Source organism: Petromyzon marinus, chromosome 1, assembly GCF_048934315.1.
Source record: "Petromyzon marinus isolate PM22_M1 ecotype Great Lakes invasive population chromosome 1, UKy_Petmar_22M1.pri1.0, whole genome shotgun sequence".
In the NCBI taxonomy this organism is placed as follows: domain Eukaryota; kingdom Metazoa; phylum Chordata; class Hyperoartia; order Petromyzontiformes; family Petromyzontidae; genus Petromyzon; species Petromyzon marinus.
Genome location: NC_133667.1, coordinates 32,137,109 through 32,156,086, shown reverse-complemented (window position 1 = coordinate 32,156,086; position 18,978 = coordinate 32,137,109). Strand labels below are relative to the sequence as shown.

The following is an 18,978-nucleotide window of genomic DNA, read 5'->3' as shown; positions in this document are numbered from 1 at the left end:
TAAATCAACGCATAGATTTCTGTTTATATGATTATGGCTATGGATGTACTTTATTAATCCCTAATCTCTGCCATTACATACAATGAAACAAGAAATGGTAAAAAAAAAGTAAAAACAGAGCAATGTAATACAGTACACTATTAGACATTATTGTAAAAAAAAAGGCCATCCCATGTGTTAGTGAATGTTTTAATATTTTAGGCAGGAAATTACTTATCAAATTTAGATATTTTTCTGAGTTGGGACCCCCAGACACCCTGGAAGATTTGGTTCCCCCCAATGTTGACTCCATGGCTACGGCCTTGGTGTGTATACACCGTATACATCATCGGTGCTTATTTTATTCATGATGGCCGAAACATGTATACGCGTACGCTGCGTCGGGAATCACTTCAATCCACCACATTAATCTTGCCTTCTATAGAGAGATGATATAGGAGCAACGCAACGTGTACAAACATTAAATATCATTGTTATTATTGACAGGCTTTCCTTGTACTCTAGTGGAAGTGCCTTATGCCGATAATCCCGTGCTTTTCTAAGACAGCTTTGGCAGTGTTACAAATGCAGAAAGCCCGTGCGTCGTGCTTGTTTGCTGATACTGGTGGTGGTGCTGGTGGTTGTGGTGCTGGTGGTGCTGGTGGTGGTGCTGGTGATGCTGGTGGTGGTGCTGGTGCTGCTGGTGGTGGTTGTGGTGCTGGTAGTGGTGCTGCTGGTGGTGGTTGTGGTGCTGCTGGTGGTGGTTGTGGTGCTGGTGGTGCCGCTGGTGCTGGTGGTGGTGCTGCTGGTGGTGGTTGTGGTGCTGCTGGTGGTGGTTGTGGTGCTGCTGGTGGTGGTTGTGGTGGTGGTGCTGCTGGTGGTGCTGCTGGTGCTGCTGGTGGTGGTGGTGCTGCTGGTGGTGGTGGTGCTGCTGGTGGTGGTTGTGGCGCTGGTGGTGGTTGTGGTGCAGGTGGTGGTGCTCTTAGTGGTGGTGCTGTTGGTGGTGGTGCTGCTGGTGGTGGTGGTGTGCTGCTGGTGGTGGTGGTGCTGGTGGTGGTGGTGATGTAGCTGCGAGCGTCTCTCCCGAGTCCCAGCGACGCGCGCTCCGCGGCCCACGTCCAGATGGTCGGGGAGAGAGCGCGCGGAGTAGCCGGGCTCTCCGTGTCGTTCCTCCGCGCTACTTCATTAACGCGATCGCTAATGGGCTAAGGTGGAGGCGGAGGGGGGACGCGGGGGAAGGATGTAGGGGTTCACAACCGTCGCGCTCACGACCCCCTCCACCCCCTTCACCCCCCCTCATCCACCTTCGCCAACAGAGATCCACCACCACTGCCACTTTGTCGCGGTTTTTGTACCAAATGTGGTGGGGGTGTTTTCTTGTTTTTTCCCCCGCCACCTCTCGATCGCAGCAGACGAGCTGAAGAAGGCGCTGCTGCACGTTGCGCGCATCTGGCGTTGAAAATATATAATCAACCGTGCATTCCAGAAAAAAAAAACCTAAAACAAGACGCATTTTTTTTCACAAACCTCTTGTCTTGTAGCCACCTAGACAATTCAATTACTTGGCAGACCAATTCGCCTCCTTCACATTTCTGCCTCCCCGCCCCCCTTTCATAAAAAAACCTCCCCCCACTTACCCATCCCACTGTTAATGTGGACTTCTGGCAGGTGCGGATTTGATTCATCACAAGCAGAGGTCCGTCCATAGGGTACGGTCAATTGGGGCGACCGCCCGCCCGGGGCCCCTCGCGTTGGAGAAGAGGGGGGTGCGGCGGGCAGCGCTTCGACGTCACGGTGTCAGATGTCGTCCTTCTTGATTAGTTTGAAGGCTTCGGGAGGGGACCACACGGTGTGGTTTGCCCCCCCCCCCTTCCCCACCTCCCCTCCCCACTGCTACGGACTGCACCGAACACGAGCAAAACGCTGGGCCGGTTTCCACGTTCAGTGTCTCATCAGTCGAGTCGGGTTCACTCGCTTCCGATGTAGCTCAGCTACAGTGAGGGAAAAAAAAAGTATTTGATCCCCTCCTGATTTTGTACGTTTGCCCACTGACGAAGAAATGATCAGTCTATAATTTTAATGGTAGGATTATTTGAACAGTGAGAGACAGAATAACAAAATCCAGAAAAACGCATGTCAAAAATGTTATAAATTGATTTGCATTTTAATGAGGGAAATAAGTTTTTGACCCCTCTGCAAAACATGACTTAGTACTTGGTGGCAAAAACCCTTGTTGGCAATCACAGAGGTCAGACGTTTCTTGTAGTTGGCCACCAGGCTTGAACACACCTCAGGAGGGATTTTGTCCCACTCCTCTTTGCAGATCTTCTCCAAGTCATTAAGGTTTCGAGGCTGACGTTTGGCAACTCGAACCTTCAGCTCCCTCCACAGATTTTCTATGGGATTAAGGTCTGGAGACTGGCTAGGCCACTCCAGGACCTTAATGTGCTTCTTCTTGAGCCACTCCTTTGTTGCCTTGGCCGTGTGTTTTGGGTCATTGTCATGCTGGAATACCCATCCACGACCCATTTTCAATGCCCTGGCTGAGGGAAGGAGGTTCTCACCCAAGATTTGACGGTACATGGCCCCGTCCATTGTCCCTTTGATGCGGTGAAGTTGTCCTGTCCCCTTAGCAGAAAACACCCCCAAAGCATAATGTTTCCACCTCCATGTTTGACGGTGGGGATGGTGTTCTTGGGGTTATAGGCAGCGTTCCTCCTCCAAACACGGCGAGTTGAGTTGATGCCAAAGAGCTCCATTTTGGTCTCATCTGACCACAACACTTTCACCCAGTTGTCCCCTGAATCATTCAGATGTTAATTGGCAAACTTCAGACGGGCATGTATATGTGCTTTCTTAAGTAGGGGGACCTTGCGGGCGCTGCAGGATTTCAGTCCTTCACGGCGTAGTGTGTTACCAATTGTTTTCTTGGTGACTATGGTCCCAACTGCCTTGAGCTCATTGACAAGATCCTCCCGTGTAGTTCTGGGCTGATTCCTCATCGTTCTCATGATCATTGCAACTCCACGAGGTGAGATCTTGCATGGAGCCCCAGGCCGAGGGAGATTGACAGTTCTTTTGTGTTTCTTCCATTTGCGAATAATCGCACCAACTGTTGTCACCTTCTCACCAAGCTGCTTGGCAATGGTCTTGTAGCCCATTCCAGCCTTGTGTAGGTCTACAATCTTGTCCCTGACATCCTTGGAGAGCTCTTTGGTCTTGGTCATGGTGGAGAGTTTGGAATCTGATTGATTGCTTCTGTGGACAGGTGTCTTTTATACAGGTAACAAGCTGAGATTAGGAGCACTCCCTTTAAGAGTGTGCTCCTAATCTCAGCTCGTTACCTGTATAAAAGACACCTGGGAGCCAGAAATCTTTCTGATTGAGAGGGGGTCAAATACTTATTTCCCTCATTAAAATGCAAATAAATGTATAACATTTTTGACATGCGTTTTTCTGGATTTTTGTTGTTGTTATTTTGTCTCTCACTGTTCAAATAAACCTACCATTAAAATTATAGACTGATCATTGCTTTGTCAGTGAGCAAACGTACAAAATCAGCAGGGGATCAAATACTTTTTCCCCTCACTGTAAAGTAAGCCAGTTCGCTTCACCCTCCCCAATTCCAATGAGATTCCTAATTGCGGGATACATTTTGTTGTTCGCTCCCACCGAGTCTCGGGGGGGGGGCGAGGGGGGCATAGCGCTGCTTTTCCGCAGCCCTGAGCCCCCCACTCCGCCCCACTCCAGCCCCCCCCCCGCCCCCCCCGTGGTGCCGCCTGTGCCATCGCAGGCAGCTGCGCGCTCTGATGTTGTGGTGTCGTAGAGGCCCCTGATTTACGGGGCCACGCAGCTTCCCATCGCCCACTTCCTCCCCCATGTCTCCCTCCCCCTGTCTCCCTCCCCCATATCTCCCTCCCCCTGTCTCCCTCCCCCATATCTCCCTCCCCCTGTCTCCCTCCCCCATATCTCCCTCCCCCTGTCTCCCTCCCCCTGTCTCCCTCCCCCTGTCTCCCTCCCCCTGTCTCCCTCCCCCATATCTCCCTCCCCCTCTCTCCCTCCCCCTGTCTCCCTCCCCCTGTCTCCTTCCCCCTGTCGCCCTCTCCCATATCTCCCTCCCCCTGTCTCCCTCCCCCATATCTCCCTCCCCCTGTCTCCCTCCCCCTGTCTCCTTCCCCTGTCTCCTTCCCCATGTCTCCCTGCCTCCGTGTCTCACTTATTCCCCCCTCTCTCCCTCGCTGTTTCGCTTACTCCCCTCTTGCCTCCCTATCTGCCACGATCTTTCAATTTGTAATCGTACTGCGATGTTTACAATATTCACAATGTGGATTTACTCTCCAACACACCGGTGTGCTGTACTAGTAACCAATTGCCATGTTCTGTTAAAGTAACAAACTTTACGAATTGGCTGTGTCGGTGGTGACGGGCTTAACGACATATTTATATTTACGCGATCTAACCCAAAAATACTTTATTATAGATGATGTTGGTCGCGAAAGCCGACGTGTTAAACAGCAATCATTTATTTAATTCTAGAGATGAAGAAGAAGAAGGAAAGAAGACGGCTGTGATACCGTGGACTCAAATTTAACGTTCAGCATAAAAACAAGCTCGGCGTGCCAGTCACTTAAGTGAGCCTCATTCTTAACAAAATAAACTCACGAAAACAACAAAACGCTACGTCTATTAGTACCGGAACGTGCTTGGCATGGGCATAGCAATTAAATGCCCCGATCTCCCCCTTCTACCCCCCACCTCTTCGTAACCCGGCGGCTGGGCCCCCCCCCCCCCCCTCCAGCACGTGGACTCTCGCGCAGTTGCACCGCCTGCACACTTGAACGGCTGCGCTGCTGCACTGCGTTTTAAATCTTTCATCGCAACTTCGCCACCCCCCGCCGCTCGTGAAGAAAACGCGTCTCGAAGGCAACCGCAGGTAAACCAACGAAGGAAAGTTTCTCAATTGTATTCTATTGGACGGATTTAAATGTCAATGCTAAGGGAGCACACAAAGCACAAGCGGCTTTGGTGTGATCTTTGAAGGTGTTTAACCCCCCCCCACCGCCGCCGCCTCCCCCGCCACCCCGCGTGTTCTCCACAAACAACCACGTTCATTTCTCAACGGTCAAACAACCACCTTTATTATCCTAGACTTTGTAATGAACATTCTAGACAACACGATTGGAATTTAAGTGGGGGGGGGGAAATAAGAACAGGAACTCCTCTACTTACGAACGAGTTAGGTTCCATAGGTCTGTTCGTAAGTCGATTTGTTCGTAAGTCCAACTTTACTCCTGTCGATTCCAAACATGTTGTACGGCATCTACACTAAACACAGGGAATGGCTTTAAAAGTTGTATAATCTGTATATGTAGATGTCACCACCGCCATCTATTGCGCGGCGGTTGAACTTACGACTCCCAGTCCGAACAGACAACTGCACATACGGACAGGTTTGTTCGTATCACTGAAAGTTCGTAAGTCGAATTGTCGTAAATAAATAAACGGACTTGTGTACCGCATGACATGGCTGGCAGGAGCACGCGCGTGTGTGGACACAAATATCGCATTATCGCAAGCGCAGTTTCGCTAATTCCAAATCCTGGTCAGGAGCCGACTCAACCCATCATACCTCTAGGGTCGATACAATAATTACTACTTCGTGGTAAGCCAAACAGCGGTTGTCCTACGGAGAGACTGCATGACTCCGTCATAGATGCGTGGTGGTGGTAGTGGTGGTGGTGTTGTTAAGCGCCAAGCGGCTAAAACGCAGCAAGTTGGCATGGTGAGGAGCACAGTTGGTGCATCTGCCAGCCATCTCAGTCACAGAGTGGCAATTGCGGTCTGTTCCGTGACCTCCAGCAAGCGGGCCTTCGACACTTCACGTGGCCTCAAAGTGGACCTAGCATGGCACAAGCGTCATTGTAATGCTGGTGGTGGTGGTGTTGTTGATGGTGGTGGCGTTAGTGGTGTTCGTGGTGGCGGATCTCTGGGTGCTGTTATCTCAGTCTCGGAGAAGGGAGCTCGGATTCCGCACAAGGCTTGGGAACCCGAGAGGCGAACTTGGACCCCCCTGAACCCCACGGGTCAAAGCACACCTTCCCGGGGAGGCGCGCGTGCGTGAACACACCGCACGCGCGTCACTCCATCAAGGGCGGTGACACGACCACGGCACGGGCTGGCGGGGAGTGTACACGCTGCAGAAACGCAGAGGGACACGCGTGCACAAGGCGGTCTCCAAATCAGCCGCTGTGCCACGGGAAGCGAAAGCAAGCCAGGCGCCTCTCAGAACACCGCGCCGTATATATCACCGGATTTTAAATGAATAAAAACAAAGTATTATCGTAATTTATTTTCCCAGGAGTCCATAAACGATGGGGTTTGTTTTTGTCTCTCTACCGAGGTTCCTGCTGCACTGCACGAGAATAGCGGAGCTCGCCTTCGCCTCAATGTACATACCGAGGGATTGACAAGCCACGGTGGCTAGATGTTAACTACCTCGCCTGGTATACAGGAGGTCATGGGTTCGATCGCGACTCCGACGCCTGCTGTATATTTGGAATTTTTTCCCTCCGCATTTAGAATGAACATCCACGCGTTTAGATTATTTGGCGACTGCTGTAAGTTCCCACGCGATGAGCCCACGTCGCTGAGCCGTCCTCTGTGGCCAGGTCGTTTCTGAAAAAGAGCGACGTAGATCAGTGGGCCTTACCTGGTAAAAAAAAAAATCGTAAATATATTTTTTTTAAGTTGTGATTTGCGAGGATGGGGGCGCGGGGGGAGGGGGCTGTTATGCCGGCGATGTTTCGTGCGTCGCCTATTATGAACTTCGTTCGCGCCGTGCGTAGCCAACCGTGCTAATCGGAGGTGCCGGGGGGTGGGGGAGAAGGACAACAAACTAAACACAAAAAGAATACGTTCTAAAGGAATGAGTTTTCGATCTAGATTTCAAAGTGAACGGCTTCCCAGTGGCTTCCTTAATATGCTTCCTAATGAAGCGACGAAAATGAACTGTCAACTCATCATTATCATCATCTTGCTCATCAGCTGTGATCTATTATCCACTACTGAGATTAAGGTTGTGATTACGCGGGGATGGCGTGAAGCAGGTAACGAGATCCGTCTTGACAGCGCCACGACATTACAAGGTGTTTTCTTCGACAATTGCATCGGATATTTTTTTTTAAAACGTAAACAAATGAACCATCTGAGACGTTATTGACGGCAATCACAGTTATAACCACCCACGGACAATTAAATAAACGCTGCTTTTCACAATCATAACAACAATAATGTACATAGCCTTTGTCAATCCACTGCTGGACGAACGCTCGCCCAAGCTGTCTCCATCGCTTCACGGTCTCAAGATGCAACGATCCATTTCGCACCTGCACTCCAACTGATGTAATCGCTCCATCTCCACCGTAGGCGGGGCTCTCCCCGGAGTGTTCCCTCCTTTGTCCGCTGATCTGTCGTTAGTCTCAACCACCAGGCATTTGACGTGTCCATCGACAAGCCGTTCTGTAGCTAGCTAGACTAGACCGACAGGCTGATGGGGAGAAGGACAGATGGCCACATGAACACTCACGGATAGGCATGTATAGGGGGAGCGGTAGTGTAGCGGTTAGTGTAGCGGTTTATAATGTTAAATACAGTACAAGAGAAACTTGACTTGAAAAAATCATCGTAACATTCATTTGCAGCAACAAAAACATTCACATCGAGCGTTAAGATGATCATCATTACCGTCTTATTATTCTCGTTGCAATTCTGTGTCCACATCTGTGTCCACGTGTGTGTCTGTGTCCACGTGTGTGTCCGCGTGTGTGTGTCTGTGTCCACGTGTGTGTCCACGTGTGTGTGTCTGTGTCCACGTGTGTGTCCATTAAGGACCTTCATGATGGTGAGCGGGCCCGGGTAAAACTACGTGGCCGGGAGTCAGAGCCATTCCCTGTACACCTTGGGGTGCGACAGGGATGTCCTCTGGCTCCCACATTATTTAACATCTATTTTGACCACGTAGTTCGTGAAGCCTTCAATAGCTGTACCGGGGGAATCTCCATATGGTACAGATATAATGGGAGGCTAATCGATGCCCGGGTGCGGTCAAGGGATGGCTCCCTATTGCTCAACCACGTTATGTATGCTGATGACTTGGTAATAGCTGCTCAGTCAGAGGAGGAGTTGGAGACGCTGCTGCTGAGACTGGAGCGTGCCACTAAGAGGTGGGGCCTTACCATCAGCCCCACCAAAACTAAGCACCTGCCTGGGTATTTTGTACCATCGGACACTCCACCCCCACAACTCCCAATCGGTGATGGGGCAGTTGTGGAGAGAGTGGAGAGTTTCCCATACCTGGGCAGTGTGCTTATGACTGGCTCCAGTTTAACAGCAGAGGTCTCACTCCGAATCAGTCGAGCGGCAATATCTTTTCATCGGTTGCGTAACGCTGTGTGGAAGCTACCTGGTCTGTCGCTCCGCACTAAGCTTCAGGTCTTCTCGGCCACGGTCATTCCCTCCCTTCTCTACGCTTGCGAAACGTGGACCCCCCTAATGGAACATCTTCGCCGGTTGGAAACATTTAGGCTGACCTGCCTACGATCCATCCTGGGTTTAACCAGACTGGATTGTGTGAGGAGCTCACAAATCCTTGAAAGATCTGGGCAGGGTCCCATCGGTGAGCTCCTCCGGCAGGCAAGGCTGCGATGGCTGGGTCATGTAGCCCGCATGCCCAGCCACCGCATGCCGAAACAGCTTTTGTTTGGCCGGATTGAGGGGGCTAAGCGGGCGCGGCACGGGCTAGAGAAGAGATGGAGTGATGTGGTACAGGAGGACGTGGAGCTGAGTGGACTTGCCGATGACTGGTACCAGCGGTGTCAAGATCGGCCTCTGTGGAGGAGGCTCGTGAAGGATGCTACTGGGCAGTTGGAGGCAGTCGCCCTCCAACAACAACGGAGAGCGGAGGAGCGACGCTCACAACAGCGAGCGGAGCGCCGGGTGGCTAAAGCACAGCAGGTTGGCACAGTAGGGGGCACAGGTGGTGCATCAGCCAGTCATCTCAGTCAGTCGACCCGTGGCACCTGGGTCTGCCCCGTGACCTCCTGCCAGCGGGCGTTCGACACTTCACGTGGCCTCAGGGTGCACATAGCCTGGCACAAGCGTCGTGGTGACGTCACCGCCACTTAGTGGCGAATGGCGGTTGTTGTTGTTGTTGTTGTCCACGTGTGTGTGTCTGTGTCCATGTGTGTGTGTCTGTATCCACGTGTGTCCACGTGTGTGTGTCTGTGTCCACGTGTGTGTGTCTGCTTACACGTGTGTCCACGTGTGTGTCCACGTGTGTGTGTCTGTGTCCACGTGTGTCCACGTGTGTGTGTGTGTCTGTGTCCACGTGTGTGTCCACGTGTGTGTGTGTGTCCATGTGTGGGGTTAGCAGCACTGCTGTGCTACGAACCCCGGCCACCCGAGTTCGATTCCCGGTCACGGCCAACACCAGTGACGATTATCTGAACCGGTCCTGAGCCTGCCCTAGGTCGACTCAACCTCAAATGAGTAGATGTTGTGATGTGTAAAGATCGCCACTGGGGAGACAAAGGCGGCCGGGCGTGGTGCTGACCCACCCCATATCTTCGTGCGCCGTGCCGGTAGCCTTCAAACTCGCTCGCTAATAGCACTTCCCCCTACAGTCTGTTAAGGCTGTACGGGGGATCTTTGTCGCTGTGTCCACGTGCGCGTGAATCCACGTGTCCTGCCTCTGCTGCTAATGAGAGTGGACTTTTGAGCTTGGGGTCAAGGTTGGACTGTGGTTTGAGGTTAGGTTGGAGTTAGGGTAATCTTGAGATGGGAGTGTTGTTGTTCTAGATTTGAAGCTTTCGTGACTGCAAGGATTCATACTCTTTGTTTTTTTTCGGTAAAGTCACGTAGGTAAAATAAAATTGATGCAGCTATCTTGGTGCGACTGTTTCACCTGAAGAAGGAAGCTTGTGTTGCCTCCGAAACGTCGTGATTTAATTTAGTTTTCTTTTCTTTTAAATTTTATTTACCTACATGACATTACCGAAAACACCAAAGAGTATGTTGTTGTGTTCCAGTTATTTGTTCGGGATAAAATTGGGGTTTGGGTTGTGGCTATTGTTAGCGTTATGGTTAGCGTTATTGTGTTCGGGCTAGTGCTTGATGGGTTAGTGTAAGGGTGTTAGACCAGTTGTTAGTGTGGTAGGGTTAGTGTCAGGTTTAGGGCTAGTGTAAGGGTGCGTCAGACCTCGTGTTATTATTATTATTAGCACGTTAATGTGTTGGAGCTCGTGTTTTGGTGTGTTAGTGCAAGTGCTGGGATTGGCGTTAGTGCGTTCGGGATATTAAAACGGGTTAGGGTTGGAGCGTTAGGGTTCGTGTTAGCGTTTATAGTTAGTGTGATTAATAGTGTTACAGTTAGTGTTGAAGTATTGTTGTTGTAGTGTGTTAGTGCTTGTGCTATGGTTAGCGTTAGTGTGTTGGTGTGAGTAGTGTGTTGGTGTTAGTAGTGTAGTGTGTTGGTGTTAGTAGTGTAGTGTGTTGGTGTTAGTAGTGTAGTGTGTTGGTGTTAGTAGTAGAGTCTGTTGGAGCTAGCGTGAGTGATGTGGGTGTGTGGTGTGTGTGTGGGGGGAGACGGTGTGTGTGTGTGGGTGTGTGTGTTGGGGGAGACGGTGTGTGTGTGGGTGTGTGTGTGTCGGGGGAGACGGTGTGTGTGAGTGTGTGGTGTGTGTGTGGGGAGTGACGGTGTGTGTGTGGGTGTGTGTGTGTCGGGGGAGACGGTGTGTGTGAGTGTGTGGTGTGTGTGTGGGGAGTGACGGTGTGTGTGGGGGGGGAGACGGTGTGGGTGGAGACGGTGTGTGTGTGTGGGTGGAGACGGTGTGGGTGGCGACGGTGTGTGTGGGGGGGAGACGGTGTGTGGTGTGTGGGGGGAGAAGGTGTGTGTGTGGGGGGGGAGACGGTGTGTGTGTGGGTGTGTGGTGTGTGGGTGGAGACGGTATGTGTGTGGGTGGAGACGGAGTGTGTGGGGGGAGACGGTGTGTGTGTGATGTGTGGGTGGAGACGCCGTGTGTGTGGGGGGAGACGGTGTGTGTGTGTGGGTGTGTGATGTGTGGGTGTGTGATGTGTGGGTGGAGACTGTGTGTGTGTGGGTGTGTGTGTGTGGGTGGAGACTGTGTGTGTGTGTGGTGGGGGGGAGGAGGCTGCCTGCCCGTAGTGCTGCTGCTTCTGCTGCGTTACGGGCGACGGCGCACGACGTCCGGGGGGGTGGGAGGGGTGGGAGGGGTGCAGTGAGGTGAGCTGGGGTGGGATGGGGTGAGCGGTGGGGAGGGAGGGAGGGGTGGGTGCTAGGGGGTGCTGGGCTGGTGCGTCCGGCGTTGCCTTGACGTGAGGCGCTAGTGGGGGGGGGGGGGGCACCACGAGGTGAGCGAGGGAGCGATGGTAACGGTGGTAACGATGGTAACGGTCCCCACGCCATCATCGAGAGGCGGTTCCCATGGCAACCCACGTCTCTGTGGCAGTCGCCCCTCTGCTGCTCACAGCCAACGGAGGCGGCGCCCTTCCGCCAGCCGCCCCCATCTGCGGATTTTTTTTTAAATGAAAACATATATTGATATGTGTTTATATATTTTAACATATGATGATGATGACACAAACCCACCACCACCACCCCCCTAGCCTCTAATAGGGATTGGTGAATGAGTCGTCGTGAGCAGAGCGGCAGCTTGGAAGTAGGACAATTCAGTGATGGTCCGTGCTTGCTTGAAGGGAGAACTAGTCCGGGTTTCCTCCCGTGTCTGTGCTGCGTTGCTTCGTGGAGTTCACGGCCCCCGACAGTCAGTTAAGGATATATATACAGTGGTGGTGGTGGTAGGATCCTGGTCTTTGTGTGCTGATCCACTCGTCTGTCCGCCTGTCTGGCTGAGCCAGCCGCTCTTCACGCCGCAACTCCTCTGTAGAGTAGGATGAGGAATGAAGGAGGGGATGAAGGAGGGATGAAGGAGGTGATGAAGGAGGTGATGAAGGAGGTGATGAACGACTCGCGCGATCCTGTGTCCGCCGGGCGACGGGGCGCATGCCGTCGAACATCAATCAGCCCCGCGGCAATTAGGAACAGCCCCGGTCACCAATCTCGCACACGGCACGGAACCGCACGGTAACGCCGCTGCCAACGACGATCATTCACCACCGAAGATCCCCCCGTGTAGCCTGGACAGACTGGAGGAGCAAGTACAGTGATCGAGCACCCACAGACAAAGATCCCCCGTGTAGCCTGGACAGAGTGGAGGAGCAAGTGTAGTGATCGAGCACCCACAGACAAAGATCCCCCGTGTAGCCTGGACAGACTGGAAGAGCAAGTGCAGTGATCGAGCACCCACAGACAAAGATCCCCCGTGTAGCCTGGACAGACTGGAGGAGCAAGTGCAGTGATCGAGCACCCACAGACAAAGATCCCCCGTGTAGCCTGAACAGACTGGAGGAGCAAGTGCAGTGATCGAGCACCCACAGACAAAGATCCCCCGTGTAGCCTGGACAGACTGGAGGAGCAAGTGCAGTGATCGAGCACCCACAGACAAAGATCCCCCGTGTAGCCTGGACAGACTGGAGGAGCAAGTGCAGTGATCGAGCACCCACAGACAAAGATCCCCCGTGTAGCCTTAACAGACTGTTGGGGCAAGTGCTGTAGGCAAGTAGCACTTATGAAGGCCGGCACTGCACATACGTAGGAGTGGGTGGTCAGCACCACGCCCTGCCGCCTTTGTCTCCCCAGTGGCGATGTTTACGCACCGCACCAGGTACTCATTTGAGGACCGAGTGGACCCTAAGGTGAGGCCCAGGACCGATTCAGATCATCGTCGCTGGTGTTAGCCGTGAGCGGGAGTCGAACCCGGCCCGCCGGGTTTCGTAGCGCAGCGCGCTAACCGCTACACTATCACTCCCCACCAGCACCACCAGCACCACCAGCAGGGGCAGCATTTAAATGAATCAGTAGGTTACTCGTGAAATCGTCCACTTGCTCACTCACCTATCCCGACGTGGGTGTGAGTTGAACGGCAGTCAGAGGTGGGATTGAGGCAGCTGTTGAGTCGCTAACAGCCGTCGTGAATACTTCTGGCAAACAACTTGCTACACTGGAGTACCCAGTTTTTTTGGTGGGTTTTTAACCGGTGGGCTGAAACTCAGATTCGAACCCAGGATCTGAGCAGTGCCGGGTTGAGTGCCTTGGCTTTCCGAGCCACCTGGCCGCCTGACAATAATACATACAGTGAGGGAAATAAGTATTTGATCCCCTGCTGATTTTGTACGTTTGCCCACTGACATAGAAATGATCAGTCTATAATTTCAATGGTAGGTTTATTTGAACAGTGAGAGACAGAATAACAACAAAAAAATCCAGAAAAACGCATGTCAAAAATGTTATAAATTGATTTGCATTTTAATGAGGGAAATAAGTATTTGACCCCCTCTCAATCAGAAATATTTCTGGCTCCCAGGTGTTTTTTTATACAGGTAACGAGCTGAGATTAGGAGCACACTCGTGAAGGGAGTGCTCCTCATCTCAGCATGTTACCTGTATAAAAGACACCTGTCCACAGAAGCAATCAATCAATCAGATTCCAAACTCTCCACCATGGCCAAGACCAAAGAGCTCTCCAAGGATGTCAGGGGCAAGATTGTAGACCTACACAAGGCTGGAATGGGCTACAAGACCATTGCCAAGCAGCTTGGTGAGAAGGTGACAACAGTTGGTGCGATTATTCGCAAATGGAAGAAACACAAAAGAACTGTCAATCTCCCTCGGCCTGGGGCTCCATGCAAGATCTCACCTCGTGGAGTTGCAATGATCATGAGAACGGTGAGGAATCAGCCCAGAACTACACGGGAGGATCTTGTCAATGATCTCAAGGCAGCTGGGACCATAGTCACCAAGAAAACAATTGGTAACACACTACGCCGTGAAGGACTGAAATCCTGCAGCGCCCGCAAGGTCCCCCTGCTCAAGAAAGCACATATACATGCCCGTCTGAAGTTTGCCAATGAACATCTGAATGATTCAGAGGACAACTGGGTGAAAGTGTTGTGGTCAGATGAGACCAAAATGGAGCTCTTTGGCATCAACTCAACTCGCCGTGTTTGGAGGAGGAGGAATGCTGCCTATGACCCCAACAACACCGTCCCCACCGTCAAACATGGAGGTGGAAACATTATGCTTTGGGGGTGTTTTTCTGCTAAGGGGACAGGCCAACTTCACCGCATCAAAGGGACGATGGACGGGGCCATGTACCGTAAAATCTTGGGTGAGGACCTTCTTCCCTCAGCCAGGGCATTGAAAATGGGTCGTGGATGGGTATTCCAGCATGACAATGACCCAAAACACACGGCCAAGGCAACAAAGGAGTGGCTCAAGAAGAAGCACATTAAGGTCCTGGAGTGGCCTAGCCAGTCTCCAGACCTTAATCCCATAGAAAATCTGTGGAGGGAGCTGAAGGTTCGAGTTGCCAAACGTCAGCCGAGAAACCTTAATGACTTGGAGAAGATCTGCAAAGAGGAGTGGGACAAAATTCCTCCTGAGATGTGGGAAACCTGGTGGCCAACTACAAGAAACGACTGACCTCTGTGATTGCCAACAAGGGTTTTGCCACCAAGTACTAAGTCATGTTTTGCATCGGGGTCAAATACTTATTTCCCTCATTAAAATGCAAATCAATTTATAACATTTTTGACATGCGTTTTCCGGATTTTTTTGTTGTTATTCTGTCTCTCACTGTTCAAATAACCCTACCATTAAAATTATAGACTGATCATTTCTTTGTCAGTGGGCAAACGTACAAAATCAGCAGGGGATCAAATACTTTTTTCCCTCACTGTGAATGAAGTTAATATCATACATGAGTCAAATAATCGGTTTCCTTCACTTGAATCTGCGAAGACAAAATGTTTTCGTACATTTTTCTCCGGTATTTATTTTCTTCTTCGTCGTCTTCTTCTTCGGTAATCTGTACGACGGAGATGAAACAGAATATTCTGCGGAGACGTTTAGGAGCTACAATACCCCCTGTTTGTGTTTCATCGCGAGTCATCAATTAATTACAAGAAACGTTTCGAGGTGCCAACGGTCGGATCTCCTGTCTCCAAAAATATATTTTTTCTTCGTGATTTTGCAGTCAAAACACTTTAATTGTATTAACGCCGCAATCATGATGTAACGAAATTAAAATATTGTTATATATTTTTTAAATGATCTACAGTGTGAAAACATGGATATCTTCTTTATTTTAAAATGCGTGTATCTTCTTTTTGTTACCCTTAGTTTTGGTATATTCCCTCCCACAATTGTGCCATCGACTGTCAACATCATAAGTAGACTGAGCTCATTCGGATCTCCCGCGGAGCAATGCAAAACAGTGTTAGAGAACCGCCCGCAAAAGCGGACATCACAGAGCTGCTGAGATCCCTTTCGACTGGTGCCACGGTGGCGAGATGTTAACTACCTCGCCCGAATACAGCAGGTCTTGGGTTCGATCCTGACCAATGACGCCTGCTGTATATTTCCAGTTTGCGTGTCCCTGTGGCCGCGTGGATTTTTTTCCGGGTCCTCCGGTTTTCCCCTCCACATTTAGAATCAACATCACGTGTTTAGAGTATTTGGCTACTATACATTTCCACGTGATATGCCACTTCGTTGAGCTATCATTTGTGATTGCCATGTCGCTTCTGAAAAAGAGCTGGATAGCTCAGGGGGCCTTACCTGGTAAAGATTCTGTACAGGGTGTTTCAAAACGATGGAGCCAATTTCAAAGCAGTGTATTTCACGATGGCAACGTATTACAATTACACAATAAATTACGAACGGTTTAATGAGTTATCAAGTTTTACTAACCATTTTTTATTGTTTCAATAAATAATCCTCTGATCCACACAGTGGAAGGGAAGGACAGAGCTCTCTCAGCCAGCACCAGAAGATTAACGTCGGGTTGCCTGACAGTCAAAGCATGTATTGCGAGTGACTGGAACTTATCCAAATTGAGTTCAGAACGAAATGTAACGTGCTGGGGGTTGTTGTTGCTGATGTAGAGGCATTGGTGACCAGGCTGAGACCATCAACCCACACTATACTCGCGAACCCAGTCTAACCAGAGCTCACAGTCGACGCGCATCTGGAGGTGTTTACGTGAATCTTTAGGTGGTTATCAAAGTAATTAGTGGCCGAGCTGAGATAATGGAATCCCTACACTTGTTGAGGAACCCAGGTTAAAACTACAGGCAGCGGCCGCAACTTAGATTCGATCCCAGGCTCTTAACGGTACTGGCTCGGCACTGCAACCTCAACCACCAGGCTGTCTCCCTCTTGATTGTTTCCATGGTGGTTTTTTTTATTTGGGGGGTGGGGTGGTGGGTTCGTTAAAGCGCTCCGCATGCTGAATTTCCAAAAAGGCAGTTTCTTGAAATCCATTAGCGCCGGTGATTTAACTTTCCGGAAGGCACCAGCAGTACAAGTCATTTGCTGATGGTCTGGTGCCACATTTATAACGGCACGAGCCCCGAGTAAGAGTGCTCAGTGAGACACCGGCACACAGACACACACACAGACACACACACAGACACACACACAGACACACAGACACACACACAGACACACAGACACACACACAGACACACAGACAGACACACACACAGACAGGCACACAGACAGGCACACAGACAAACAGACAGACACACAGACACACAGACACACACACAGACAGACACACAGACACACAGACAGACACACAGACACACAGACACACAGACAGACACACACAGACACACAGACAGACACACACAGACACAGACACACAGACACACAGACAGGCACACAGACACACAGACAGACACACAGACAGACACACAGACACACAGACACACACACACAGACACACAGACAGACACACAGACAGACAGACACACAGACAGACACACACACAGACACAAAGACACACAGACACACAGACACACAGACAGACACACAGACACACAGACAGACACACAGACAGGCACACAGACACACAGACAAGACACACAGACACACACAGACACACAGGCACACAGACAGACACACAGACAGACACACAGACACACAGACAGGCACACAGACAGACACACAGACAGACAGACACACAGACACACCGGCACACAGACACACAGACACACCGGCATACAGACAGACACACAGACACACCGGCACACAGACACACAGACAGACACACAGACACACACACAGACACACAGAGAGACAGACACACAGACAGACACACAGACACACCGGCACACAGACACACAGACAGATACACAGACACACCGGCACACACACAGACACACCGGCACACAGACAAACACACAGACACACAGACACACCGGCACACAGACAGACACACAGACACACCGGCACACAGACACACAGGCACACAGACACACAGACAGACACACAGACACACAGACACACAGACACACAGACAGACACACAGACACACAGACACACAGACAGACACACAGACACACCGGCACACAGACACACAGGCACACAGGCACACAGACACACCGGCACACAGACACACAGACACACAGACAGACAGACAGGCACACAGACAGACACACAGACACACAGGCACACAGACACACAGACAGGCACACAGACACACCGGCACACAGACAGACAGACAGACACACAGACACACCGGCACACAGACACACCGGCACACAGACACACAGACAGACAGACACACAGACACACAGGCAGACAGACAGGCACACAGACACACCGGCACACAGACAGACACACAGACAGACACACAGACACACCGGCACACAGACACACAGGCACACAGACACACAGACACACCGGCACACACACAGACAGACACACAGACAGACAGACACACAGACACACCGGCACACAGACAGACACACAGACAGACAGGCACACAGACACACAGACAGACAGGCACACAGACACACCGGCACACAGACACACAGACACACCGGCACACAGACAGGCACACAGACACACCGGCACACAGACACACAGACACACAGGCACACAGACAGGCACACAGACACACCGGCACACAGACAGACACACAGACAGACACACAGACACACCGGCACACAGACACACCGGCACACAGACACACAGACACACCGGCACACAGACACACAGACAGACACACAGACACACCGGCACACAGACACACAGACACACCGGCACACAGACAGACACACAGACAGACACACAGACACACCGGCACACAGACAGACACACAGACAGACAGGCACACAGACACACAGACAGACAGGCACACAGACACACTGGCACACAGACACACAGACACACCGGCACACAGATACACAGACACACAGACAGACATACACACAGACAGACAGACAGACACACAGACACACCGGCACACAGACAGACACACAGACACACCGGCACACAGGCAGACAGACAGACACACAGATAGACAGACACACAGACAGACACACAGACAGACACCGACACACCGGCACACAGACACACAGACAGACAGACACACAGACAGACACACAGACATACAGACAGACACACAAATACACAGACACACAGACAGACACGCAGACACACAGACACACAGACAGGCACACAGTCACAAGGACAGGCACACAGACACACAGACACACAGGCACACAGACACACAGACACACAGGCACACAGACAGACAGACAGATACACAGGCACACAGACAGACAGACACACAGACACACAGACAGACACACAGGCACACAGACAGACACACAGACACACAGACAAACAGACAGAGAGTCAACTCAGGAGGGGCGGGCGATGCTCTTGAGGCTGGTCATGTAAAAGGTGAAGCTAAAGGCGCAGCCCTGCAATTTCCTGCTCGCGCCACTGCTGGCGAAAAGGGCCTTCTGCTGGAGGGCGATGCAGAGAGCTCCTCTGTAATATCTCTACAT

The 18,978-nt window shown here is 51.3% G+C and overlaps 1 long non-coding RNA gene across 1 annotated transcript; it reads right to left on the bottom strand.

The window, feature by feature from the left end:
• Nucleotides 1–5,090: 5,090 nt before the first annotated feature.
• Nucleotides 5,091–10,171, bottom strand: LOC142924609 (uncharacterized). Its single transcript, XR_012941715.1, has 2 exons — nt 7,365–10,171; nt 5,091–6,654 (listed from the first exon to the last, which is right to left on the bottom strand). It is a non-coding gene; the product is annotated as an uncharacterized LOC142924609 (long non-coding RNA).
• Between the last annotated feature and the right edge of the window lie 8,807 nt (nt 10,172–18,978).